Source organism: Taeniopygia guttata, chromosome 1A, assembly GCF_048771995.1.
Source record: "Taeniopygia guttata chromosome 1A, bTaeGut7.mat, whole genome shotgun sequence".
Lineage (NCBI taxonomy): Eukaryota > Metazoa > Chordata > Aves > Passeriformes > Estrildidae > Taeniopygia > Taeniopygia guttata.
Window position 1 is genome coordinate 51,176,973 of NC_133025.1, and position 27,719 is coordinate 51,204,691.

Genomic DNA, 27,719 nt, shown 5'->3' on the forward strand with positions numbered 1-27,719 from the left:
AAAACATGTTTCTCCACACAGACTGATAGATTTTTATTGAGCTTTCTGATTGTTCTATTTTATCACTAGAGGCAAGCAACAAAGCTATTAGAGTTTTGCTTTAATTGTCTATCAGGTGCTATTGCAGTCTTTTGGGTCCATTTGTGCTACACCGTTTTTAATTAAGAGGTTATGGACCTGCTTACACCCATGAGACTCAGTTAAATGCAGCAGGATAGCACATAATGCTCACTGAATTACAGCACAAAATCTGTGTGACTGTAAACGTGCTGTCTTAAGATATGTCCAGCAAAAATGCAATGAAAAGTTTAATGAAGCTTGTCAGCTTGTCTAATAAAGAACACTGCCACTCTGTACAGAGCTGGAAAGCACAGAAAATTTTGTCACAGTTTTTTTGTCAGACGAGATGAGCACTGAAGCCCAAGATGAAGTATAGACTAGAAACAATTGCTTTTCATTTGACATAGTTATGTTTCTCCCTCAAACAAATTCAGAAAAGACGTGGAAAAGGGAGAACTGTGAGTCTGGAAGGAGAGAAAGAGAGAAAGAGAGAGAGAAAGAAGGAGGTAGTTTGCATTTTGAAATAGTTCAGTAAGAGGTTAAATGAAAGGAGGGCTTCTGGTGAACATCTGGTGAGTCCAAGAGTTCAGAGTGTTAGCACACAAAGAGTTTTCAGGTGATCAGAATTGGAATGACTGCTTTGTTAGGAAGGAATTTCCATTCATACCCGGGTCTTAAGTCTGCTCCGGGAATTTGTTGTGCTGTGGGGTGCTTATTGCAGTCCACTGCATGATTTTCATTTCAGTCTGAGAAAAGCAGAGATTAATGTATTTCAATATTTCTACTGCAGGATCTCTGAAAACCTTACAAATCTAAGAAAGCAGTTGTTTTTACATTTGATTCTCTAGCACAATGTGGCTGTTTCTTTAGCACTATTTAATGTTATTTGCCACACTCAGTGTTCTTTACAGTTGATTGATTTGTGGAGGAATATGTGGCTGTGCTGGGGGTTTTGAAAATGACTGTTGCAAAACGTATTTATTTTGTAATGTTAATTATGATAATTAGAAAGTGGAGGTTGGTGAAATCCATGGATTCTCTAATGGCCTGGTGCTTGTTAATAAATTGTTGAAGAAAATTGCTATAGGATTCTTAGGTTTTAGGTCAGATGAAGAAATTGTCCTCATACAACATAGATGTCCTGCTATATACAATTTCTCACAAACCTCTTAAACCATGATATTTCTCTGATTATTATTCCCTCAAGAATAACTGCTTGTATCTTTCCATGGGAACTGGTGAAATTCCAAGTGAGTGGGAAATAAATGAACTAATTTTGCATTATGCCCAATTTTAAAATCTGCATGCTGCTATGTTCTTCAAGGTGAGACTGATGGTAGAGGATCCTGGTAAAATGCACGGATATACTCTGAATGATCAGAGAGGTTTTATGCTAAGAAATTTTTGAGGTATATTTTGTCTGAGAGAAAAAAATGCTGTCTGAGTAAAAAAACTGACACCGACATTCTATGTATCCTACTTCTATTACAACCGTGCTTGTGTGTGATGCGGCTACCTGAGTTCCAGTATTCTTCATTATTGAGAGATGTATAGAAAGATCTAGGGAACAGGGGTGGAAAAAGAAAGCCAGTGGTGCAGCTTTTTGTTGAAACTCTCTGAGAAGTCCTTAATAGTGTCTTTGAGTTTAAAGACACAGAAGTGTATGGCTTTTTGCCTTGAATTATTTTTTGTTGTGAGTATCAGAAAATTGCTTGGTTGTCTTGCTGATGCAGTCTTGCATCATTTCTGTAGCTCTTACAGAACTTAAAGATCATCATTGTTTTCAGTGAGAGGTAAAATATAGCTTGAGTGGAGATTATTGGTTACTCTCATCCATCTACATGAATATAAGGTCAGGTTTTGGGCTTTCAGATATGTGAGTCCCAAAGCAATCTAATTTAGAGCTTGAAAAGAGGAAGAGTGCCTAAAAGCAGAAAATATTGTTCCAGGAAAATAAGTTATTGACATTTAGCTATGAGAAAGAAGACTAAAATGTGTTTTACCATAAAGATCCCTCAGTTGGGCTGGCCATCACACACCATGAAGGGTATCATGTCATCCATCCTCATTAGCTCTCTTCCTTTTCCTACCACTAGCTGTCTGCAGAGCAGGGACCATCTAAGATGAGACAGGGGCCAGAGATTTGGTGGAAACTCCCCATTTACTCAGTCTGTGTGAACAACAGAAATTGTGTTGGAAAGATAAGAACAGGAAGGACAGAGGTGTGCTGGACAGCTCCTCATCAGTTCCCCTCAGCCCACTGTTCACCTGCCCTCACAGGAAACAGAAATGGAACATTTTCAAGAGTAAATAGAGAAGAGAGAGAAGTCATGCAGAGGGAAAAAAATGGAGCGGAAGGAGAAAAAAGCACCAAGAAAAATACTGACATTTGTTACACTATGGCATGGCCTGAAGGTCCCATTTTGTTTGTGTGCCCTTCTGCACGCCATTATTTCAAACATCACAAAAATATAGCCGTTACCCTGGGAGTGTAAAAATAAACAAATCCTGTAAGAAACAGGGAAACCAGATTTACTGTCAGAGGTCTGAAAATGCTGGTAGCAACAAAACATGTTATAGGGAATGGATATAATAAAAGAGAACTGTACAGCTTCTTAGTCAAACCCACATAGATTTCAACAACACCCAGGTCCTGCAAGACATCTCTCAACATCATCAAAAGACAAGGAAAAAAACTGTCCTTACTGAAAATAACTTTCAATGTGCTCAATGGCACAAAAAATCTTTTGGTTGTTGGGACTCAGCATACCAAAACCTAACTGCAGAACTGTAAAATATTTTCAGGCATCAGCACCTATCTAAGAGAGATGAAATTAGGCTATTTTAGAGAATGTATTTTGCTGTTGTGGGATATGCCATCATGACAAAATCAAAACCAAGCCTCCTTTGAACAAGCAGAATGAAAGAGATTTTAAAAAAAATTCTTTGAGCATTTTGTCTCCAGCAACTTGGGATTCTTGAATTCTGATATGCCATACCCTGGGAATATGTGCACTGCTGATGGAGGAGAGTCTTTGTGCAACTGGAGTCCAGCCTTGGATAAAGGCAGGAGGAAGGAGCAAGCATCTGCCAGCAGCTGTGCAAGGATCACATCTCACTTAGCACGTTGGTCTTTCCAGGCAGCTGGTCAGAGTTCAGCTCTACTCCGATGACTTTTTGAAAAATAATCATTATGCTTGCTCACTGGTATTTTTAAGCATTTTCCCAGGAACATTTAGCCCTTATATGCAAACACATTTGTTTGAAAAGCTGCAAGAGAACTCTTATTTGCTCAGAAAACTCTGGCAAGCTTTTTTAATGCATATGTTAGAATCTCTAAGAAAGCCAATGAGTAGACAAGAGAATAAGGAAATAACAGCTGATTCTAAGGTTTATATAGTAACAGGGAAACTGATATACAAAGCAGGTACTAATGCCCTTAGAGTAACAGTAACATCATTATGTAACAGCCAGAGAGAGCAGTAATGCTCATTGCTATCCACTGAGTACAGTTACTGTGCTAAATATGCCTTTTCTTTTCCATTTAAGAATTTATCCATGTAAAGTAATATGCTCAAAGACAATTACATGTTTTCTCTAATTGCAGCAAGAGGTGTTTCAATCCTTTTAAGGAAGGTGAAAAGGGAAAATACCCTATTCCTTTGCTTTTCATTTATGAATAAGTTCCATTTTTATTTTTTGAAAACAAATTTTCTAATGCCAAACACAGACATGACATTTGCTTGCTGGGGGAACAGGGAAATAAAGAAAAGCTCTTCAATATGACTAACAAAATTTAGTACATTTTGTAAGTCAGAATTTTTCCACTCATTAAAAATTCTCTGTACTGACCAAACTCACTTCACATTTTCCCTATGTATTGTGCATATTTCTAAACTCCCCTAAACCATCTCTTCTATGTATTTTGACTCTCATATCACTAAGCCTTCCCTTCCCTCCTGCCAGAAATATGAAACAGCCTCCAGAGGTCTGGAATCCCCCACTGCAGAGACCTGGCCTTTCCAACAAAAAGTTTTAGGCCACAGCTGTGAAGAGTGTGTTAGCTTCCACTCCTGTACTTAGGTTTCATAGGCAACAAAGGTCTACTGATGATATCAGTTACCCCATTAGCTGAAAAAGCAGGGGTTCATGTTGGCACCCAGCCTCCCAGGGAAGGAAAGGGAGTTGTTCCACTTGAGACAGTCTTGGTGGAAAAGCCAGGATGCAAGTCCAGTGAAAAAATAAGCTGGCATGCCAATATTAAAAGTCTGAAGAGGCAAATTGTGAAGCTGAGAAAATGTGAGAATTGTACTCAGCAAGCATACATTGCTCTCTTCTCCAGGATTCTTGTTCAATACACAGAGTGGATAATGGAGAAGAGAAGGAATGAACAGAAGGGATGTTCTCTATTTCAAAAGCTAGATGGCTAAGCTTTATTCCAAATTCAGCTGCCACTTTTGTACAGGATGCTGGACAAAAGTGTAGCAATAATGGATATATACAGGAAAGGTTGATTATGTTGTGCAACTCACCTTGAATCTGCTATTTCTTAACTTGATTGTCATTTCAACCTTAACCATCTTTTAATACATTTCTTTCAAAAAGCATTTTAATATACTTTAAAATGGGTCTGTTTCTCACACCCTGAAGCGCCTGTTGGCAGGCTGTCCAGTGCTGATCTGCTGCATCCAAGGAGCTGTTTTTCATTCTACTGCAGTCCTGTCTGCAGGAGCCCTGCCATCCCAGTACCTCACTTACACTCGCACATATGGCAGTGTGTCTTGATGACCATGTGGAGCTGTGCATGGGCAGGCAGAAATCAAATGGATTTTAAGCCACTGTAGACAATGCCATGATTTTAATCTAGTTCTCACTGGTTTTTCACCGGAAGAATTATGAAAACATTATAAAATAATCTGTATTGTCCATCTGAGACCTTGGATAAACAGCAAAAAGTCTGATAAATGGTAAAAAGTCTGAATAATAATAGTAAAAAAAAGTGCACCCAGGCTATATGCATGCATTGTTTGGAGATGGATATGTGTGCATGTATACATGATGTATTACAGGCTCATGTCATAACCTTTCTGCAAGAACACTGTGTAACAACTTTTACCTTGTAGTTGACTGAGTTTTGCCATTTTGCAGAATTATCAAAGAGGAAAAGACACTTTTCCTTCAGTTGTTTTTCTCCTGATATTTGTGAGAAGGCTGGAATCAGCACTGACCAGTGCTAATAGGGATCACTAGCCAAAACACCACAGCTGAAGAGACTGACCTTTGCCAATAGCAGGTTTGTTTTGTGGAAACCAATGGACAGGGACAGAGCAAGAGAGCAGGAGACAGCTCCAAGAGTAATGGGCTGTAATTGAGTTCTCAGCCTTGCTGTAAGTGCCTTGGTGCTATTGTCTGTGAAAGTTGCTCTGTTTTATGCTCTTTGTTAGGTTCTGTCAAGCCCCATTTAAAATAATGAGGCCCCTTCACTCACTTTCTCTCCATGCAGTTCGCAGCAGAGAATTTTCAAAGGAAGAACAAAAACTCATCTGCAGAGAATAGGGGGACGTTGTTAATTACTGATACCCAGCATTCTTGCAGAGGCAGTTAGCCAGGTGTGACCTTGACAAAGGCCAAATGAAACACACATTATCCAGTACTTTCAGCCAACACCTTCTGTTCCCAGGAGATTCAAACCCTGGATGACCTATAGAGCTCATGCTCTCTAGCAGCTGATCACACATCTCAGGAGCAGGATGGATATAAAGAATAATGGGTCTTAGAAGGGCCTTTATGAAAGTTGTGTTTGAATTTGGAGCAAAGGCCATGTGTGGAGAGGTGCTGAGCACTCACAACTATACATTTTTCCAACAGAGCTGAAATGCCCATAGTGCCCTTGCATGTAGGACAGCTCTACCAAGAATTGATTGACCTCATGATTGGGTATGTGCTGTAACTATATACAACTGTTCAGGGTGCAATAACCTGCATGTGACACAATATCCATTAGCAGATACTACTACTAGAGGCACAAATGAAAAGGTATTTTGCCCTTAAAGAACTCCTCTTAATCACTTTTGAACAAAATGTATAATATTAACCATTGTTCTGAGACAAAGGTGGGCACAGGTTTAATTACTGCTTCTTTCCCTTGTTCTAAGAGGATTGGAAATCAGACACAAGTCCAGGTGACTGCACAATCTTTACTGGTCAAAGCAGGAGCTTAGGGCTTGAGGATGGAATGGTCTATTATTTCTGGGTTGAGGAATGACGATCCAGTTAGTTTGTCTCTTATCACAGCAGCACCAAATTTCAGCATCTCTCACTTTACAAACCCTGTTTTGAGAAAGGGGTAAATACCTAAAACTCTAAGGTACAAGTTCCTTTTCTTCTCCAGAATGGGAAGGCAAAAGAAATGAGCTGATAGACTGAAAAACCAATGGAAAATATGTAAGTATCTGGCAAGCAGAAGCCTGGAAAAATTAATCACATGACACCCATTCTAGCACTAGGGTTTGCTTGCAATGTATGAACAAACCATTAGATGTCCCTTTGTGCCTTGCAAAGCTCCAGATAGGGCATAGTCCCTAAGTAAAAAAACCCTTCAAACAGGGAAAAAAAAAAAAAATCTGGAGCTCATGCTGTGCAGAAACCTTTCTGCTTTTTTTACCTGTTGTGGGGCTTTTTAAATTCCACTCGTTCAAGAAGGAACATGTTTCATGATATAAACAAACTGCTGGCATTCTCCACCCTCTGTGTTAAGCATATCCTAGTATGTTGTCCAGTGTTGCAATTCAAGGCTATTGTAGCAGTATGTAGAGGGGCAGGTAGATAATGTGCCCTTGCAAAGTTTAAAAGGAGGTCCAGCTCTGGAGCTTTACTTTGCCCTCCTGCAGGACGAAAAGTTATCCTAAAATATTGATACATGAGCAACAAGTGCATCTGCCAGAAAACATGGCAAGCACCATGTGGCTGGGAGGAAAGGGTTTTTCAAGGTTGCTGTGGTCCAGAGGAGAGACCCTCTGTAAGCTATTGAACAACATCTTTTGTTCACAGGAAGCAAGAAGATGAGTTGTCCGGGATCTGGATGATTGCCTCTTAAGCCATCTACTCCTGTACTACCAGCAGTTTACCACATTCAGCATATGCCTTAGGTATAAAGAAAGGAAGCACAGTTTATTATTTAGTCATAAGTGTAATTTTATGAGCTCCAAATTAGTGAAAAGACAAGAATTGTTTGTTATTCCAGCTCTGACCACATGCAGGGCTGCAGAGACACAAGGTTGAGTCTGAAAGAAAACTTATGCTAAGTCATTGCTAACAACCCCCAGAGCTGCTGCTTTTCTTCCACAATATTACTTTTCAAAATTTATTAAGTTTTCTTCTTTCTTTTCTTTTGAACACTTTCCCTTTGCCTTTTCTCAAAGATCCCATTACCAGTACATTGCTTCTAACTATCTCAGAATCAGGTAATATTTTTTTTACATTGGGTTGGGTTTTTTCCCCTCCTTCAGTGCATAACTTTGTTCTTCTGAGTATAAGAAGACTTAGACAAAGTAATGTGAACTCCAATCTTTAAGTCTGGTGTTTATTTGACTTCTGGTTTGTTTTATCTTTAGAGCTATTTATTATTGGCTGCTCTCTTCTTTGGTATTTCTCAGTGGTGGCACTTGGTTCCTTTATTATACACACCAGCTGAAATTTATATTCACTGTTCTCTCATAATAACAGTAAAAAGAAGGGATGATATCTTATTATGCTGTCTGTTTATTAGCACCCTGGAAGGTCTCTTTGGCAGTGGTGTTGCTGATATAGTTCTGGAGACAACAGATTTGAGACAGAAAGTGGCATTTGCAATGACAAAGACTTTACATTCCTCATCTTTCTGACTAGCTTACTGTCAATTGCTTGGTTGCATTTTATTAAGACAATGTTTTATGTTATTACCTTTTACTTTGCTTATATTGCTCATGTACATTTAGAACTGTTGTTCATCTTGCTGCTCAGGGCTTTCTGCAGCACACATGAACTATGATTTAAGGCTGTCTGTGGAAAAACTGGGAGGCTGGGAACTATGTGTTCACACAGCCTCATCCATTAAATTTTAGGAACTTGGTTTGGGCAGTAGCATAGAACTCCAGGGCAGTAATGTTCTGGAGGTACATGCTCTGCATGTATTTGCCCGTGGCACAGAACAGCACAAGAGGGGCTGCCTGCCAAGCAGACACTCCAAGCTCAAGGCAGAAAGCACATATAAAATAGCCAGAGGAAATTTCTGAAGTACAATCAGTGCCACACCAGTAATTTAACAGTTACATTTGAAAAAAACTGTCCAGGGTCTGGGGACAGGCTGTCAATTCCACTTTACCTGAACCACACCCTAACTTGAGGCTAGTCTGAAAAGCTGACCAAGTAACATGCTCTGCCACATGTTTCTGATATTATTCAGTGTGGGCGTCCATTGCAGTAGCCAAGCAGAACCTTGGAGGCTTTAACTCATCTGCTTGCTGCATCATCGCCTAGAGAAGAGATTCAAATGTCATATTATTGTTATTGGACTCAACTTAAGTTTTAGCTTTATTTTTTAGTTTTATTTAAGTAAATAGCTTTTGTCTATTTCCAGTCATTTCTGAAAGATGGCTTGACTTTGGCCATGTAAGAACTAATCCCTACAAGACTCATGAGTATCTCATGAGTGTTGTAACAGCAGATGGATTGCACTTTTGTCGTTCTTTGTTTAGGCTTGTTCTAGGAAGAAAAGTGTTGCATTTTAAGTAAAAACCACCCACCTTCATTTGTGATCATTCTCTTTCCTTTATTGCAGCCAAGTCAGTAGCAAGAGAACAGAAGTTAGATGGCTGGTCCATGCTAGTAATAGTACAGTATTTGCAGAAACATGAAATCCATGCTGAGTTCCTCATTTCAATCCTAAAAGCATGGAAGTCTCTGCTGACAGTCTTGAGCCCCAGTGGGATATTATGGCTCAGTACTACAGTCTCCAGGTGTGCATCCTCTTGTTTTTGCTGATTTTCAGGCCTGTGATGCAGTGCAACATCCAGAAAGGTCCACTTTCTGCAAAACTGGTTGGTCTGAAGCTGCAATGAAGTTGCCTTCCTATGATAACTGGTCCAGCACTGCAGGAAGTCAGAATTCCACCTTAGGGTTTGGAGGAGAAAGGAATCCCTGGGATATAATGGGCTGTCCCCTGTGAGAAACAGGACTTAGGCAGATAGCTGAAGAAGTCAGCACGTTCCCATTGAGTTGGATGGGATTCAATGAGTTTGGCATAGCTCTAGGAAGCAAGAAGAATTTGGGAAGAAATATTTATAAGGAATCCACTTACTCTTTAACTGTAATCTGGATTACAGTTTGTTTGACTTGGATATTTCAGTTATGTATGAAAATAACATTTGAGTTCCCAACAGCAAAACCTGGGATGCAAAAAAAAAAAAATATCTAGAGGGAAGGTTTTCTTTTACTTTGCTACAAATCACTTGTCGCAATCTTCTTTATGTGCCAGCCTGCAAGAGCCTCTCATGCCTCTGATCACACTTTTAATTAAACTCCACTCAAAACTCTGTCTCAGTTGTTCTCATAGGAGACAATGCAGCAGCCTGCAAAAGTGATTCAGGTGAGAGGTGAGGAGCAGGAGAGTGATGGAAGTCTCACTTCTTTCTGAGCTATTTTTATACTGCTCTCATCAGCACAGTACCAGGATGCCTTCCACTAGCACAACAAGCTGCACAATTAGCATCTTGTAACTGTGCCTCTTTCTCTTCCCTCCCACCTCCACTGTGCACAGGGGGCTTGTGGTTTCAGCTAAACACTTCATATGCAAAACTAGAAGTTTATAGATCTTCAGTACCTGATACTGAAGATGGTGGGCTGTTAATGACTAAGCCAGAAGCATTCTTACAATGTAATATAATATGACATAACCCACTCTAGTGTAAGGTAAGCGGTCTTCACCCATAGCACTTATTTCTTCCTTGAAAAAATTCCAAAAAACTCACCTATAGAAAACTGCCAGCATAGTTAATGCCAGCAGGGAAGATATAAGAGCCATTTCCCAACAGGAACAGCAGGCATCCATGCTTGTGTCACAGGTGAGAGGTAAAGGCCAGGTAGGGGTGTTTGATGAGTACCAGTGATGAGTCAGCTCCCAGTGACCCCACGTTCACCACAACAGCGAGGCAGACCGGAGAGGGGGGCTGAAATACAGCAAAATGAGAAGTTTTGCTGTATTGTTTTACTTAGTTTTTACAACTAAGTAGAACTTTTTTTCCTGGGATACGAATCAGGGGAATACTCTGGGCCTCATGTGCCTGCCATTTTCAATGCCATTTGATCTCTAATTGCTGCAGCAGCTTTGATGGGCTGTGATCCCCACTGTGGCTTTGAGATGAAGTAAAATATAGGCAAAGTAGCAAGAATCATCGATTCTGCTACATAATTCATAAAACTCCCATGTAAAAGATCCAGTTCATGAATTCCAAGTTGATGAAATATTCAAAGGAAGATAAATATATTTGCAGGTATTAGACTCCCTGGCACTTAAAATCTCTCAGGACACTGTGCCAGAGAGTTCCCAGCCACGTTAATCATGCTGTGCTGTGAGTAACCTGCTGCAGAGTGCATGCTCTGCCAGATAAGGAGAGGTAGGAGACCGGGCAGTTGGAAAGCCATGGATGGCACCAAAACCACCAGCCTGGTTTCCAGTCACCAGGGTCTTAGGGTAGCTTGGTGCACTCTGCGGATTTCTTTGTGAGAGGACATTGGACAGAGTGATAAGCCTGGGAAAGACCCCAGAAAATGTTTCTTCCAAGCAGAGGCACTGGGTTGTTCTGGTCTGAACCAGGGGTGCACTGAAGAGTGGAAGCCATTGGAGACCAAGTGTCCAAGGCACTGGAAGGTCCTGAGTGAGCAAGGGAGGGCACCAGTATGCAGCTGCTATCAGTGATCTCTCTGGTATATTCTCACAGCCACCATCAAAAGCCCTGGGGAGAAGGACTCTGTAATGCGGTGTTGGGATCTCCCAAACACCAGGAACCAGTGACTGCAGTCACCACTACTCTCTGAGCATGCACATCTTCCAGCCCTGGGTTCTGCTACATTCCAGCATCTGGGTTTGGCTACCTTCAGCTCCCAGGGACATCACATCTGACATCCCAGAGTCCCTCACAGCATCAGGTACAGACCCCACAAAGCATCCCACATACCCCACAGAGCATCATCACTGAAGGCACAGACATGTCCAGTTTCTCTTTTGAGGGAGACATAGACTTTAAAGTCTGATAGTCAAGTCAGTTGCACCTCACTGAGCAGAAGGTTATATCAGTACTTAGAAAAGATCTACCTGCTGAAATCTGAGGGAAACTTTACCCAGTAGAGCTCATCATCTCCTCTCTTCCCTGTTAAGCTAGTCTCATTCTGTGGAAGGAAGAAAGTCATGCTCCCTTTTCAAAGCTCTGGTGTGTGACTTGGCCAAATATTGTGTCTGGCAAGATCTGAGAGGTCCTTTGCATGCTAGACAAGAAAGTCAGCCAGATGCAAGTTGAGAGGTACAGCAAGGTACAGCAGAGGCCATTGAACTGGAGCTTTTGAGGAGCTAGAAAGTAATACGTCAGAAAAGTGTCAAAGGTGCAGCAATATATGGACTTCCTGGTGTCACTTAGCTTATGAACTACTATTTTTTGGAAGGAAAAATCTGGATCTTGGCTAGAATAAGTATTTCTTCTCTTGTCCAATTTTATATATGTTTTAGCTTTATAGCTCAGAGTTTCAAGAATATGTTTATAGCTGTTTTCTGTTTGCTCTTCTTGCATGGGAGTTAAAACCTCGGATTATATGATGGCAAAAGGCAAGGATAAGTCCCTGCAGTGATGACATCAATGCAATAATATCCTAATGGTTATAATAAGCATGAACTTCTTACTTAGTATCTAAGAGTGTGGCTGAGAAAACAGGAGTCACAAAATAGAAATTATGGGAATTCAGCAACACTGCAGGAGAAAAACAGTCGAAGATAACCTGAGAAATATTTTGTAGTAATCACCACTGATTGGTAGTATGTCCTAGCAATGTATTTATTTATATGCTTCTTTGTAGGTTTCCTAACCAGTGCTGGAAATGGGTTCCCACTGTAATTCTGGTCAGAAATCCATGAAGTCTCAGTTGTCCATATGCTCATAAGCAGTCACAGACATATAAATGTAATTACAAAGATAAAACAAACCCAGCTGGTGAGCCAAGGAAGATGTGCTCTATCTCTAAGAGTCAGTCACCCAGTGCCCAGAGTAATGGCAATCAGATCATCCTTTCTTCTCCAGATCAGTGAAGACTGAACTAGCTGATATTTGGTACAGAAATGTCAACCTTCCCTAATCTTCAGATTCCAACCCTCAGGATAGGACAAGTTTGTCTAAGGTCAAGAATCAACAGTTACAGAATTACAATCAATGTCTTCAGGAAGGCAAAACTGTCTTAGTTTCTATTTTCTCCTCTTTCATTATTAATGCAACTAATGGGCCTGGGGTAAATAGGAGCAGAAAATATTGTTGCCAAACATCTTAAAAGGTTTTCAGCTGGAGTCTTGAGAGCTATTACATTTACAGAGAGCACAGAATAATTTGTTTGTCTCTTCAGTAGTTATACTCTTTCATTCAATGCAGTTGCGAGTTGTCTTATTTTATTATACTAGTGCAAACAGATCCATAGAGAGACTGTTTACTTTCAAAATGAAGTAACCTATGTGTGTACATTAAGATACGAGTATAAAGGGTACTCCTAAAGGCTAATTTAGGTAAAAATAAAGGAAATCAACCTGCTCAGTCTTTTTCCACAGTCAATGAAGTGAGAGACTCTTTTAAGCAGGCCAGCTCATGGCATTTAACATTACATATATAACCATTATCTCTCCACAGGCTGTAAAGTAAGGCTGGCCTGCCCCATATTATCATTATTCTCGTAAATACCCCTATGGCTGGAGCATTTATTGACACAGTGACATTGAGGAAGGTTAAATCCATCTTTAAAAACCAAGTGCATTTATAATGGCTTAGATAAACTGCATTAAATCCTTGCACAGCCTCTGGAAAATGGAAATAAACTGAACTGAATAAAAGCTACATTTGTTCTGAAGAAGCATCCATCACAAAGTTTAAATGGAGTCAAATTGCCAGCACAAAGTATATCACCTGCTGTACATTTATACCCTGCTTTGCTGTGCCCTGTTTTTTCTACAGACAGACTTGAGAGTCAAATGCATCCATTCTGGAATTGCTCATCTGATTCTTACTAAGCTATTGCTATTGCAGAGGGATCTCAGTTTCCAGACTTTGCTGACTAACCTGGAAAGACCTAGAGAGGTTAATAGATTACCAAGTGAAAGTGATTGATTTTTTTTACCTCTCTTTTTATTATTTCTTACACAGTATCTTGTTCGGCAAATTGTGACAGGTGATGTTTGTCTGCATTTCCCTCAAGACATGGATTATACTTGATCAAAACTTCTCCTTTTTTGATTTTTATATCTGGTCTGGAAACATTCAGTAGGTACTGACAAGCATTATCTCAATATCTCACTTGTGACTTCACAAGAATTATGGCTTTGACTGAAAATACAAATTAAATAAAGATTCCCAAAGAACATTGCAGGTGATGCATGAAGATGTTTTTGAAACAGACCTAAACTGGTATAATTGCAGATGGTTTCCCAGGTCAGAAATGAGGTTCATCATCAGAACCATCAGCCACAGCTGCAGATATAAGAAAAGAAGTGAAGTCCTGGTCACTGCGTGATTGTGGTCTCATTTGCTTTCTCAGAGTTTGCTTGATGGTATTCACCCCTTGTCTTCCCTTCCTTTGGCAATCTGACTATGGAGGAGCATACAGATGTTCACTATAAAATTTGCAGAAGCATATTTGCTATCTTAATCTTTGAAAGCTCTTTAAATTCCTGTGGAGACAAAAAATGCTATTTGAAATGGATCTGATTTAGCATGCTATAAGGTAGACTTTCTTCCTCCTGCATTCCACATTTCTTTATTCATCAGAAAAATATGGTCCATGGATAAAATACAGAAAATACACCTGATCACAGAGTGTGGGTTGATAGAAGAGATCTTGGAGAAGATTGCAAGTGGAAAAGATCTTCCAAGGTGAGAAGCATCACCCAGGAAACTTCTATAAAATTAATTTATTGCTGTTGTTTCCTGACATTTGAACAAGACTTAGCATTAGTGGCCAGCATCTCACACAAGAATGTGCAAAATACAGTCACAGCAGGTCACACACTGGACTTTTCATGGGCAGACAATGTCTCTCTTTTTTGCTTTAAGTACTTTAATTCTGTGATGGGCACAAACAAGATTTAGTACAGAACTGTCAGTCTTGACACTATGGGACACAAAGGATGATTGAAGTCCAGTTATCCTGGGATGAACAGCTACAGTATCAAGGACCCACTGTGTAGCAAGGACCTGCTCTTGAAGAAGACTTCTTGAGATAAGATAAGTTTTATAAAACTGAGCACTGATCAGTCGCATGCAAATAAATAAAGCAGCAAATCTCCTTTCAAAAAGAGATTGGAACATCATAAAATATTCAACAAGGCAAACAGGACATGGTTTAAAATGAAGTGAAAAAGCAAATTATCTGCTGAATGGCACTTCACCAGCTCAGCTCTTTCATTTCCCCACCAGAGATGGCTACTTATCAAAAAAAGGCAAAAGATTGTACCTATACAATCATAGGTCAGATGAGAAGAAAAAATGAGACTTGGTTAACTGAGTAGTTAGAAAAACATCCACTATCTAAATATCTAAAAATATCAAGGAACAATATGATCAGTGGACCCAGCAGTTCAGTGTATTTTCCCCATTACCATGGCCCAGGTCTCCATGTCCTCTGTCTGACATTTTGTGGCACAACCACAAGCATGGCTGTCCAGAAATAGCTAGATTCACAGACAAAGCAGAAATTACACAAAAGGATCAAATAAAGCCTTCGTTTTGTGCCAGCCCTGATGATGTGTTTGTGTTTTCATAGAGGCTTTGTTATAACCTTGGGGAATGTCATGCTACTTCTAATTCCACACAGGATCCAGATGAGCTGTCAGTTTCCACCACAAGACACACTGAATAGCTTTAGAGGGAAAAAGTTCCCACTGCAAATTTGAAAGACCAGCCAAGCACAAAATCTGCTGGTTTATATCTAAATAGTGGGGAAGGAGACGTTATTGTCAGATTCATCTCACCTAACTTCCATTTGACTAAAGAGCAGTGGCAACGATGCAGTTGGATATATCTGAATTAATGACCTTGGCTTCCCTTCATAGCTAAATGAGACCTTGTCACTGTAGCCAGTAGAGATTAGACAGCAATTCTTCCTTTTCCCAGCTTTTCACAGAATATTTTCTGGTAGTCCCAGCACCTGTCTCATGTAGGGTATTGACCAGTGTGAATAAACATGGTAAGAATCATTCCTTTTCCCAGAGTATTTCTAGTTTTGTTAGTCAAGACAGAAAAAAAGTGAGAGAAAAGCATTATTATCGTGTACTACAACTGTGCTGCTTCTTTCCTCTTGTTCCTAAGTGACGCAAACTGCATACAAATTCAGTTTAAACCAGGGAGCATCAGGAGGATGTGAAATAGCATTATTTGGAACAGAATTCTGAAGGAAAGTGTGCAATGCATCGCTAACTGCGGAGAGATGCAGCCAGACCTTCAGATCACCTTTCTTGCAGGGCCAAGCATACATCAAACGTCTTCATGGAAAAATACAAAATACAAAATAGTGTTTCTTTCCAGCAAAACACACTTATGGCTCATGCAAATGGTCACATTTAAGCAATATAAAAATATTGTGGCATGGCAGATGGTCGACACTTGCACACTTAAACTCTGGCTAATGCAATGCCAGTAGAGTGAGCTCTGTCATGGTGGGTTTTTTAAAATAAGGTATGGAGAGGCACACAGAGAGTTCCAGAAATTTCACAATTCAGTGAGTCAGCAGAGGTTGATCACGTGCCTGAAAATGAGATTTGGGGGGGATCTTATTTTCCTATTCTAATTTGTGATTATTGCTCTTACTTTGCACAGAGTAGGTCTTATTCCACAAGTATTCCCATCAAGCTTAGGTGCAAATTTTGCCTCCATTTGCAAACTTTGCAAAACATGAAGAGAAAAACAAAGAAAAGACAACATGTTGCTGGACATCTGTGGAAGAAGTAAAATTGCTTACACACAAGGCAAAATAAGATGTCCTGACAATTCCTAATGGCCTTTTAATCCATGACACTTGAATATCTGAGAGGGATAAGGGAGATAAAAATCAGAAAGGAATGTAAGACTTTGGTCATAAGTTTTGACAAGGTTAATTTGTTTTTAAATTTGAATGACAATAACTACTCACATGATCATCAGATTAATCCCACTAAGAGGGTATTTTTTTCTACAGTGAAGATAGGATGTGCCTTAGAGTATCTCGTCTGAAATTTGGCAGGAAAAGTGTCAAAGTGATATTTTTTTCAATATCATTGATACATCTTTCATAGGAAACAGCAAACAGCAGTAAGAATAGGAGTAAAGTTGGCTATCCCACCTTCTCACCTTTTTTTGGATATAGCCAAAATTAATCTTTTGTGAGTTTCTTGCTGATGGAGGTGAGCTTAAACAAAGTAAAATTTGCATTCATAGTAACTTTCCTATTTGCACTCATAGTAATAAGCTCAAGTGACAGAAATCTAGCTTGAAAAGTGTTAAGAACTGAAAAGGCATATGAGTGTATATATATATATATATATATATATATATATATATATATATATATATATATATATATATATATGTGTGTGTGTGTGTGTATACATATATAACTGGAATTACAGCTACTTTATGGAAGAGTGTAATATCAGACACAAACTCCATACCCATAGATGGTATTTTGAGAAGACATCCTGCACTTATTTCTAGAATGAGTAGCTGTTATCCCCAGATGACTTATAATTGCATAGAACAAGATATTAAATGGTAGAGAAGAGAGGTGTATGTCTTCTTCACTCCTTGAATTTACGCTTTATGAATTGGCTAAAACAAATTTAAAAAAAAATATTTCAGCATGCCAGCATAAGCTTTATAACCCAGATATCTTTATCAAGAGAATTCAGGAACCTCTATTCCACTTACGCTCAATAAAGCCTAATCTCTTCAGGGCCTCTTATTTTGAACATGGGACTTAACTCCAGATCCTCAAAGATATTCAGTCCTGTAGCTTCTGGTCATTTGAATGGAAATGTGTTTGAGAATATGAACTTTAAGCAAGTATGTGTGAAAATGTCACTCTAGCACTATGAACATATCTCCAGCTGAAAATTAAACCACATTCAACTAGAATGTACATTTGAAGTGCAGGAAATATTCTGGAGCAATTCTGTGAATGAAAGTACATGATCCTCCACCAGCAACCTGCAGTATTTTAACAAACTGTTGACTTATGGTCACACTAACACTCCACTGGGGCAGTTTGTGAGCTTGCTCCTTGTAATGCATTGAGGTTTAATATGGAGCATCATCTGATGATATGAAAATTAGTACTTTTTTTCCCCCATAATCTGTAGGTCAGCAAGCTTACTCAGTGTTTTGCTCTCATTCCACTAAATTCACTGTCCAGACAGACCACATTAAAGTGAAGTGGCACACTGTTAGTCTTGAGTATGTCTGTACCTAAATCAGTCTTTCAGGTAAAAACAGGCAGTTCAGCCAGGCATCTGGAAGCTTAGGTTTCTTCTTTAGCCCATAAAAGTGGTGGAGAGATATAACCATGCTGCAAGGCAATTCATCCTCTTCAAAGACATCATCTAAGAGTCTCTATCAGCTGGAGAGCAAATCTAGGCAACCAGGCTGCAGAAATCATTTACTGTTTAGAAGGTAAAGGTAAGAAACGTTAATCCCATCACAAATGTCCAAATACAGAGATGTTTGGAAATTGTGGAATAGGGTTTTTCAAGTAATTCCATGCACAGGGTAGCTTTAAATCTTCATAACTAACCACAGTGATATGTGGAACACCAGACATTACATCCAGTGCATTTCTATTCTAAAATCATGGAGGGGGAAAAAGGCAACTACTGTGGGGCTCTTGCCTACCATGTAATATTTCAGGAATAAAAACAGCTGAAATAATTTAAAATTTTGCAGTTCAAATAGAGCTTATTTTCAGGAAAATGCAGTACTTACATTATAATGCAAAGATTAGAATCGGAAGTGAGATTAGAATGATTTTCTTGCACGCCAAAATACTAGATTTTAGGGTGGAATTTTTAAAAAGGTGGCTGAAATCATAATAATACAAAATTATTTGCTTGTGATATTTTCTCATTAACATAGTGTTGTATCTCACACTTCAGACTATAGGCTTACAAATGAATTAATATGAGCAGTTTACTGAAACATCTAGTCTGTGTTGTATCTTTAACCTGAGAGGATACACACATAGTGGTTACCCAACTGAAAAGCACAACTTTCATTAACAGCTAAGAAGGGTTAAAAGCTCTGGAGTTAAGGTCTTTGTTTAAGGGAGCAAACAAATATTTAAACTCTACTTGCAATTAATTACCGTCACTGTCTTTTTGCCACTGTAAGAAAAACACAGGATAGTTCTTTTGAATTCTGCTCATCGATATGCAATGCAAGAAGGAATTTATCTTATTTTTATCACTGGAAAAGCAGAGCTGTGTAACGTTATGGGGATTTTTACAGTGACCCAATAGCTTCGGTCACAAAATCTTGGAAGAAACCTATTGCATTTGAACCATACATTTGTGTATATGAAAGACCAGAAATCTTCCTGACCCTGTGCAAGTGAAATTCAACTTCCCTTATACTGGCTTAATAAAACTATAAATGTTGTCAATGGCCCTAGAATCATTCATTCAATTTTAAATCTACTGACTGCATTTGGTTCGATGACCTTGTCTGGCAATAAACTAACTCTACAGATCATTAGTTGTTATTGGGAAATACTTGTGTATGATTTCAAATCTGCAAATAATGCCTCACAGGTATGAAAAAACCACAAGGAGAGAGATTCCAGTTTCTTTTTTATTTTTTTTCCCCTCTTGCCATGCTGCAGGGAATTCTCTCTGATTTGCAAGGCTTTCCACTAGGGTACTGGGGACTCTGAGGCTGGACAAGGAACTGGCCTGCATGACTCACAGCATCTCTTGGAGCAGACCACACTATGCACTACATACACTCAAAGCAGGCCATGAAGGCAAAAGCAAATTAAAAATATTTCTTTACAAAATCCAAGAGAGATCTTATAGTTAGAAAGAGATATAAAGACATGGGTGACAAAATGGAAAGAAAACTATATTTGAGCTATTTATCCCAAGAAGAAATCTAAACTTTGTTGTCTTCCCTTCTGTGTAGCTGACAAGCTTTTAGACAGTTTTTTAACCCACATGATTAGGGAAACAGTCCTTGGGGACAGTCTACATCTTAACTTACATTCATAGGCAATATACTTGAGCTGCAAAAATATTCCCTTCAGTTTTACTTGAAGGTCAGTGTAGATTCTTAAATCCCTGTCTCTTTTAATTTGTCCCCTTAAGGATTATTGATCCTAAATTAATTTCATATAAATATGTCAAATGGAATCCACATTTTATACAGAATTTTTTCTGTTCCTTATTGAGCCCAGACATAAGATTAGCCAATCACACAGAGATGGGGGTAAGTCTGGATGATTTTTCTCCACATTTGTTTTTACAGGATGAGGAACAGACCCACTTTTTTTCTTCATGTATCTGTTATTCTGGTGGCTGGGCTGAAAGAGCAGCACTGTTTCTTTTGGTGCAGTTTATGGGGAAAAAAAAAGAGCATTTGTGTCTAAAGCATCCTGGTTAACATCACCCAAAAGTTCATGGACAAGTCACTGCAAAGAGAATGAGTGCTCACCATTGCTGTTCCACTCAGAGCCCCCTCTGGTTCCCCTTTACCCTGGCCCTAGGCTGCAGAAATCCCCTACAACAAAGGTGAGCTAGCGCTGCAAATTATACCCTCGTTCACAGTGTGGGGCCCTGGAATGGCGGGAAAGGTGCTGGCAGGGAGGGAAAGAAGTCCATGCCCATTCATTGTACAGAGGTCTCCAAACCAGCTTAATGAGGAAAGGCTCCAGAGCTCTGTTCCTCTCTCTCACTGCAGGCATCTAAAGCCATCTGGGATGCCCTGCAGTATTCTCCCTGGCTTCTAGATGCTGCTTCAGGTCCTGTGCCATGTCTGTCAGACCTCTGGGAATGTTTCACTTACTCCTGGGGCATTTCAAAAATGTTCCTAATGCTTATTCTTGGAGAGAGTCAATTAAGTATTCAATCTCTATGATCACACCACTCACTCAGAACAGCAACATGTACTATTTGTATGCTTCTCTCACACCTCTTGTTTGGCAGTTAAGGACCTTCACCAAAATCAGAGCCTCTGTGTGCCAGGAGTTCTGCACAGAGCTAATGAGAAATAGTCCCTAACCTGAAAGGATGGGGGGGAAAAGCAACACACCTTGCCCAAACTTACACAAGGGATCTGCTGCAGAAAAAACACCACAAATTCACATCCTCAGAATACAGACAACAGCTACACAGTCCAGACTCTCCTTTTGTAGGGTGCTTTTGCAATATCTCCTCTATCTTGTCTGCAAGAAATCTAACACCTTGTGACCCAACAGGGTCAGTGAAGGAGGACTATCTGAGTCTGTAATATATAAGCTGAATTAAGACAAAATCAGGCCTGCAATGCAATTATCTCTTTTCTGTTCCTTGAAATATCTCCACTCTCCCTGCCTTTTCCTACCTTCATTTCATGCCACTTGGAGTAGGATTTATTTTCAAGCAGAAGTACTGAATTATGTCCACTGTGCTGCAGCCTCTCATACCCTATATATCACAGAAAGCTCTTTACCAGCAATGTATTGCCAATAGTATTTTTGCAAAAACTTCAGCTACTCCATGGAGATTTCATTACACCCACACAACGCAAAAAGCGGTTCAATGTTATGATGCTTGTATCTTTTATTCTTGTTCTGCTTGCTCTGTTCAGACCGGAGGCTGTATTTAATGGTTGTCAAATGGGACTGTATTTCTTGGAATTGACTCATAATCCCTGCCCAAACTGGAATTTTGAGCAGAAAGGACCACTGAGAAAACAACCTAACAGTAAATCTCAATTAACTTTGGAGAGCCCCAAATTGCCTTCCTTAAGGCAGAGTTCCCAGGGATTCACTCCCAGTTTCACAAGGGAAAGAAGAAAATGTACACATAAAGCATTGACCTGTCGGGCAGTTGTGACATTCAGGTCTAATGCTGTAACTCTCAGTGTTAGCCACTGGCTGGTAGCCACTTTGCACTGCATCATCTGGCCTTTGCAGCACAGATCAACCTCAAGGAAGCACTGCAAAGCTCTGAGCTTGCCTCAGGCTCAGGGCAGAACCATTGCTGACCCCAAACACACAACACCCATCTCCAGGTAGTGTTCTATACAGCTGAACCACGGGCTGGCAACCTGCTGTGTGTGGATGGCACCACCTTAGCACTAAGGATTAAGTCTGAGCTTTGCCCTTGTCAGTGCTGATGTTCCATGTGCTTCTGTTTCCATTTCCCTCTAAAACTATGGGCTCAGACACAATTTTTATCATCCACTCACTCATCTGGGAGATGTTCATTCACAGGGCTAGCCACTCAGCACATACAGCCAGCCACCACTTCCATTGTGAGAAGGAGAGAGGCTGAAAAAGAGAATGGAACAGAGTTCCACTCCCATTAGGAAAATGTGGAGCAAACGTTTCAGAAAATTGAAGAGGCAGACTATACCAATGAACCAAACACCTTGCCCCACTTCAGTTTAACTAGCACCACTTATTTGATGAGATGTTCTGAGAGAGAGACAGATAATAACTTAGGGAATTGCTAAATAATGCCAAACCTTTTACCTCCACTTAGTTTTGGTTTGTTACCATTTTAAAGCAGCTAAGTGCTGCAAAGACTATGAGACCAGTCCAGTTAAACTGGTTTGCATTGCCCTGGTCAAACTCATAGTGGAAACGCAACCTTATGAAAAAAACACTCTGATATAGATTGCATTTCTGTGGAATTTCCATCAAAAATAAGTTTGTTTTGTAGCCTCTTATTCTGAGAAATGGTCTGATCAATCAGATATTGCTGGGGAGTGCTGACAAAATGATTCTTGTGCTGCATAATAGAAAGTACTGTATGGACACAGCAATTAGTCTGACATCTTCACCAGCAAATGACTGCCAAGAGACAGACACATTTCTAAAGGATTCTGGGTGTCTGTGCACTGCAGTGTTGTGAAGTTCTGCTATTTGTTGTAGTACTTCAATTGGAGATAACCTACTTCGGAAAAAATCTAGTCCTAAAGATTTAGTCCTTTGAGTCTTTGATTCTAGCTGTGTAAATAACTGTACCTTAAAAAAAAAAAAAAAAAAAAGGAAGGAAAAGGTTTATTTGCCTGATGAATCCCCAGCAGGGAGTTTCAGACAGATGTAAATTAGAACCCTTAAAAAAAAAAAAAAAAGGGAAACAAAACACAAAAGAAAAAAAATATCAGTAATTACAAACCAACCTCAAAAAGCCAAATTGAAAAATCAACTAACTGCAAATCAACTACATACAAATAGATAAAGTAAAGAGAGAAAGAAATTTGTTGCCGGGTTGTTTGGCTTTACTTTACTGTCTCCTGTCACAGTGGATATGACATGCCCCAGATGGATTCATAATGATCAACACAGGCATTACATTACATGACATAACAAATAAATAATTAATGAGAGAGCACAGAGTAGAAGGCATCCCATAAGCAAATGGTGGTCAAGGGTTCAGCACGCTGAATTGCCAGGAGGGAGCAGCAGTGCAGTTACTATCCCCAGTCTCCTGCTCTCCAGAGAATAGGAAGGACCATGACCCAACGTTGCTTGGTTAGTGTCTGCAAGGAAGGCAGCTCTTGCACACCATTTAGAACAATCTTTCTGCCTAACTGAAGACTGGCATTTTGTGGCTTCATCCAGTGTTTGCATCTCCAATTCAGAAAAAAAGCCTTTGAGTGGTACAATGTCAAATAGAGGAAAATGATGGGACAAGGCCTCGGAGCTCATTAAGAGACACTCAGGCACACCAGGATCAACAATGCAAAGAAAGATACCTGGTGTGTCAACCATAACCTGGAAGAAAATAAGGTGCTATGAAAAGAACAGTTGGTTTGCTGGTACCACCCAGATCCTTCCCTGGCTGCAAGAGATAAAACAGCTCCCACCTGCTCTTCCAAATTGCACATCTCTTAAGCTGGCTGCTGCCAGATGGATTCTTGGGGCTTGGAGCTCTGCTTTCACTGATTCCTACCACCACAAGAACACAAGCACTTTTGTATTATGGGGCTCTGGAGTTAGCTCAGAAAAGGGTCCCAAGGCCCACCAGGCAATAAACACAGCTCCATTTTTTAAACAAGCAAGAACTTGTAGAAGACCAGCAGAGACAAGTCTGAGTGTTTTATTTTGTCCCGGGCACCAGTGTGTCTTCCTTGTTGGATAACACCTTCCTCTTTCCCCCTTCTTAAGGGAAAAAAATTAGAGATGTTTGGAGAACAGTGTGGACGAATACTTCAGAGTTGTTTCTTTGTGGAGGAAGTTTCTGCTGGAACATCCTTTCTGCTTTCAACAGTGGTTACACAAGGCAAAGAAAATAGAGATTCTGTCATCCCTCAGTTTTCCTCCCTTGTGTGCATCAGACTTCCTAGAGCTGTGTCAGGAAAGAGTTTGGAGTAATTTGTTTAATTTATATCTCATCTCCTGGTGCTTTAAGGATTCCTGAGGTTTAGATTTCCTGAGGTCTCAGTGAGCAAATGAATGTTTTGGTTTTTAATCTTTTCCACCAGATCAATTAATAAAAACCCCAAACCAGCCAACCAAAAAAAAAAAAAAAATAAAACCTCATTGTAACAGTAATACATGGTTTTCAATAGGTAGCAAAGGCAAATTAAAAAAAAAAAAATAATAAAAAAAAAAAAAGTCAAATCTCCTTTAGTAGCCAGTGAGGGAAGTTGCTGTGCAAGGGCACTGGGATTGACCTGGGAAAATGTGAGAGAGGGGACCCAGAGTTTTTGAGAAAGAAAAGGGAGGGGAGGGGAGGACACTGCCCACATAGGGGCAAAAGGGAAAAGGAATGGCATGACTGGGGGGTGGGAATGCAGACTGGAAACCTTGAGTGAGCAGGGCTGCTTCTGTGGCTCAAAGTCCTAAATGTAGGGACTCACATGTTTCACTTAAACTGGAGAGAACAGCAGTTCTGTTTCCAGCTAACTCGATACAGACATGCTGTCAAAGGAATATTTGTGCTCATGGAAAAACCCCCGTGATGGCTGCAGCTGCATTTTTAAACAGGGCTCTGTTTCATCGGCGTCAAAGCTGGACTCTGCATGGAGGGATGGCACAGGCAGGGAGGATTCAATTCCAAGGCAGAGGTGCTCTCACTACCTCTCTGATTTGTGCCTGGTTTAACCTGCAGTGCTGTGGCCCGGGGCTGCTGTCTCTTTGCTCACTCCTATGTTAGTCCGGAACCAGAGAGTTCGCGTTCAGCAAAGAGTAGCTCTGCTTTTCTTGATTCACACCCCGCTGACATGAGCGAGGTCACAGCGTGCTTGTGCCAGGCCTCCGGAGCTCTCTGGGGTGGAGGCACACCCCAGAGTGCCTTGGGAATCACATATCCCTCCCATGGAGCACGGAGGGCAGCACAGCCAGCACAGGCAGCAGGAGGGTCAAATCCAATGCAGAGGAGGGAAAGGCCATCGCTGTTTAAGGAGAGACATCTCTGATGTGGGTACTGCTGGTGTCAGCCCAGAAACAGGTCTGTCAGGAGACCAGAGCAGGGCATGTGCAGCTACTCCCTTACCTTTGCACCCCAGGAGAACAGACCATGCTAAGGGGAGATAGCTCCTCAGAAACCTTCATGCTCTCCCCCAAATCCAACCTGAGCTGTGGCTGGTTTTACATGATGAAGCAGCAGCCTAACTAGTGTGAACTTTCTCCTGGCTTTTAAACACCCTGCAGATGGTGAAGAGACACTACTTAAACCCAGTTTAGTGTGCTCAGCTTTCAACTCTTTTCTGGCTCTGCTCACACTGCCATGCAAAGACAGGAAAGACATGGCTGGAGCAGGACTGACCGGGCAGCTTCAGGGCCCAGATGCTGAGACCTTCCATGGGAGCCATGTCAACATTTGCCCCTGTTACAGGTTTTCATAGCTCACACCTCACAAAGATTGCATCTTTCCAAGAAGAAAGACTTACACAAGCACCTACAAGATGTACTGCATGGCTCAGTAAGCTTCAGGAGATGTGAAATGTAGCTTTTCTGTTCTATTCTCAAATCTGCTGCTACTTTTCCTTGCTACCATCTTTCAAAGGCCAGCTTGTTCTGTCTCAGATTTCCTGGAAAAGGACTGAAGAAACAGACCAGGAAGATTATGAGGAAAAAATAGATGAGACCCCTCAGTCCTTGCATGGCAGCTACAGACCTTTCAATTCAGGGAGGGTGAGGCAGCAGCTGGGTTGGACTTATTATACACCTGGAAAAGTTCAAGGAGCACCCCTTTCTCATTTTCTTCTGTCTCCAAATTTCTTGAGAAACCTGCTGCTGCAGCCATGTCTCCTGGCCAGACCTGATGGAGTTAAAAGGATCCAGCAGTGCAAAGAGAGGAGTCCCACAGTTTCCAGCTGGAGAACTTCTGAGTTCCTGTCAGTCAGTTCAAGACGGAGCAGCAGGCAGTCATTTTTCTGCCTTTCATCTGGAGCTGTTTCAGTATTTGTATTTATTTTCTTGCTTTCTTTATGACTTTCTCCTTATTAAAAAAAAATAAGAGGAGAAATAAAACAAAATGGGATAAAAGGGAACAGCTCTTGTCTTCTATTAAATTTGAAGGTAAGGGAATGAGGATGCAAATTAGCAATAACACATCAAAACAGAAATGATGATAATGTGTAGTTAAGTCTTTTAAATTGCTCCTTCAGCTCTGGGGGTTAAGACAGGAGTGTGGCAGTTCAGGAGTCTGAAAAATAAATAAGATTTGTATTTAACTTTTAACTAAGCAGCAGCAGAAATAAATACTCAGGAGACACTTAACTGCACCTGTGGAAACCCATGCTAAGGGCTTGTGCTCAAGAAGCAACAGGAGGGGCTGAGAGATGCTCCAGATGAGACTTTCAGTGGATATTCCCTCTACCTCCACAGGTAGAGACAGAGGAGGGAACGTGATAGTTTACTGTTACAACTTTTAACAGTAATTGGAAAAACTTGTAACTCTAGCCAGAGTATTTCACTCTTGTTGTGAGCTTCGATTAAGATTCTGGTCCGTCCATCCCCCTGTAGCTCACCCAGTGCAGGATGCATTGATCTGGGCTTCAGGGGCCGACAAATGATCACTGATATCCTCAGCTGCTGGCTGCTGCTGGGGCCAGGGCTGCCTCATTATTGAACTCTCTTTCTAGGTGCCCAGAGATGGCTGAGTTGCCATACTGCACTATTATGAAAGTCACAGATCAAGAAAAATTATTGTGCCAAGTTATTTTTGCCTTCTTTAAGACCTATTTTCTCTCTTTGTTTCTGTCATTTGTTTCAGCTACTACTGAGTAGCCAGTACATTGTCTTTTCCCTGTCAGAGATAATCTGCATTCTTACAGAACTGCCTGTTTCTTTCCATCTCTCATTTATCCCTTCTAAAGCTGCACGGATAGCAAAATAAATGTTTTCATGTCCAATATCTAGAGTAGCAGTTTTCAGCTATTTGGCTTATGGATACCTATCAAGTCAAGTAGATGTAAAAACAACTTCAGAAATTAAATAATAATCCATTTCCTCTACATCTTTCTTTCAGTGCCTCTGAACATCCAGTGCCATCCTACAGGCAACAGATATTTTGCAAAAAAACCCCCGAAACTTCTCTAGAAATACCCAAATCCTCTTTGGGTACCTATGTTTCACTTTTCTTTTTTTTTTTTCTTTTTTCTTTCATTTTCCTCCCTTTTATCTTCTTCTTTTCTAGTTTCTAGTTCTTTTTCCCTCTCCATTACCTACATTTTTCCATACCTACTGATATTTATCTTTTTCTTTTAGCTCCATTGTCAGAATGGTGAAAAAACTCTTCAAAAGTTCTACTTCTTTGCTGGTTAGTGTCTTCTCCCATTGCAATGTCAGGAGTGCTCCTGATGATGTGAATACATTTTTCCATGCAGCAAGGAGATGTTAATATCATGTGCCAAGACTTGTGCCTAAAGCCATTTGGATCACACCAATACAGCTGGTCTTGGAAAGGCAATAGCTCACACCACTCAGTTCCCTGTGCAGAAATGGGCCGAGCAAAAGGGTTTCTCTTTAGGAGGGATTTTCAATAGATATTGTTTGTTCCTGCCATAATACCAACCATCTGTGGGATTAAATTAAGCTCAAAAGTCAGAAATGTATGAGAAGAAAAATTTAAAAGGAGAATCTGATTCCTGCTGAAGTTTTCTCTGGAATACTCATATGCATTAAAATTGCACAGCTTTCAGTTTATCTGTCTGGGTAAATGTGGATCTGGATAGGACTTTCAACTAGCAACTTCACAATAG

At 40.3% G+C, this 27,719-nt stretch overlaps 1 long non-coding RNA gene across 2 annotated transcripts in view; it reads right to left on the bottom strand.

Moving 5' to 3' along the window:
* LOC140682219 (uncharacterized) overlaps positions 1-27,719 on the bottom strand; it is a 129,247-nt gene that overhangs the window by 14,285 nt on the left and 87,243 nt on the right. For both annotated transcript variants that reach the window (XR_012053557.1, XR_012053556.1), the window contains 2 exons: positions 10,068-10,265; positions 8,844-9,346 (listed from right to left, as the gene is read on the bottom strand). This is a non-coding gene — a long non-coding RNA (uncharacterized lncRNA). The remainder of the gene's footprint in view (positions 1-8,843; positions 9,347-10,067; positions 10,266-27,719) is intronic.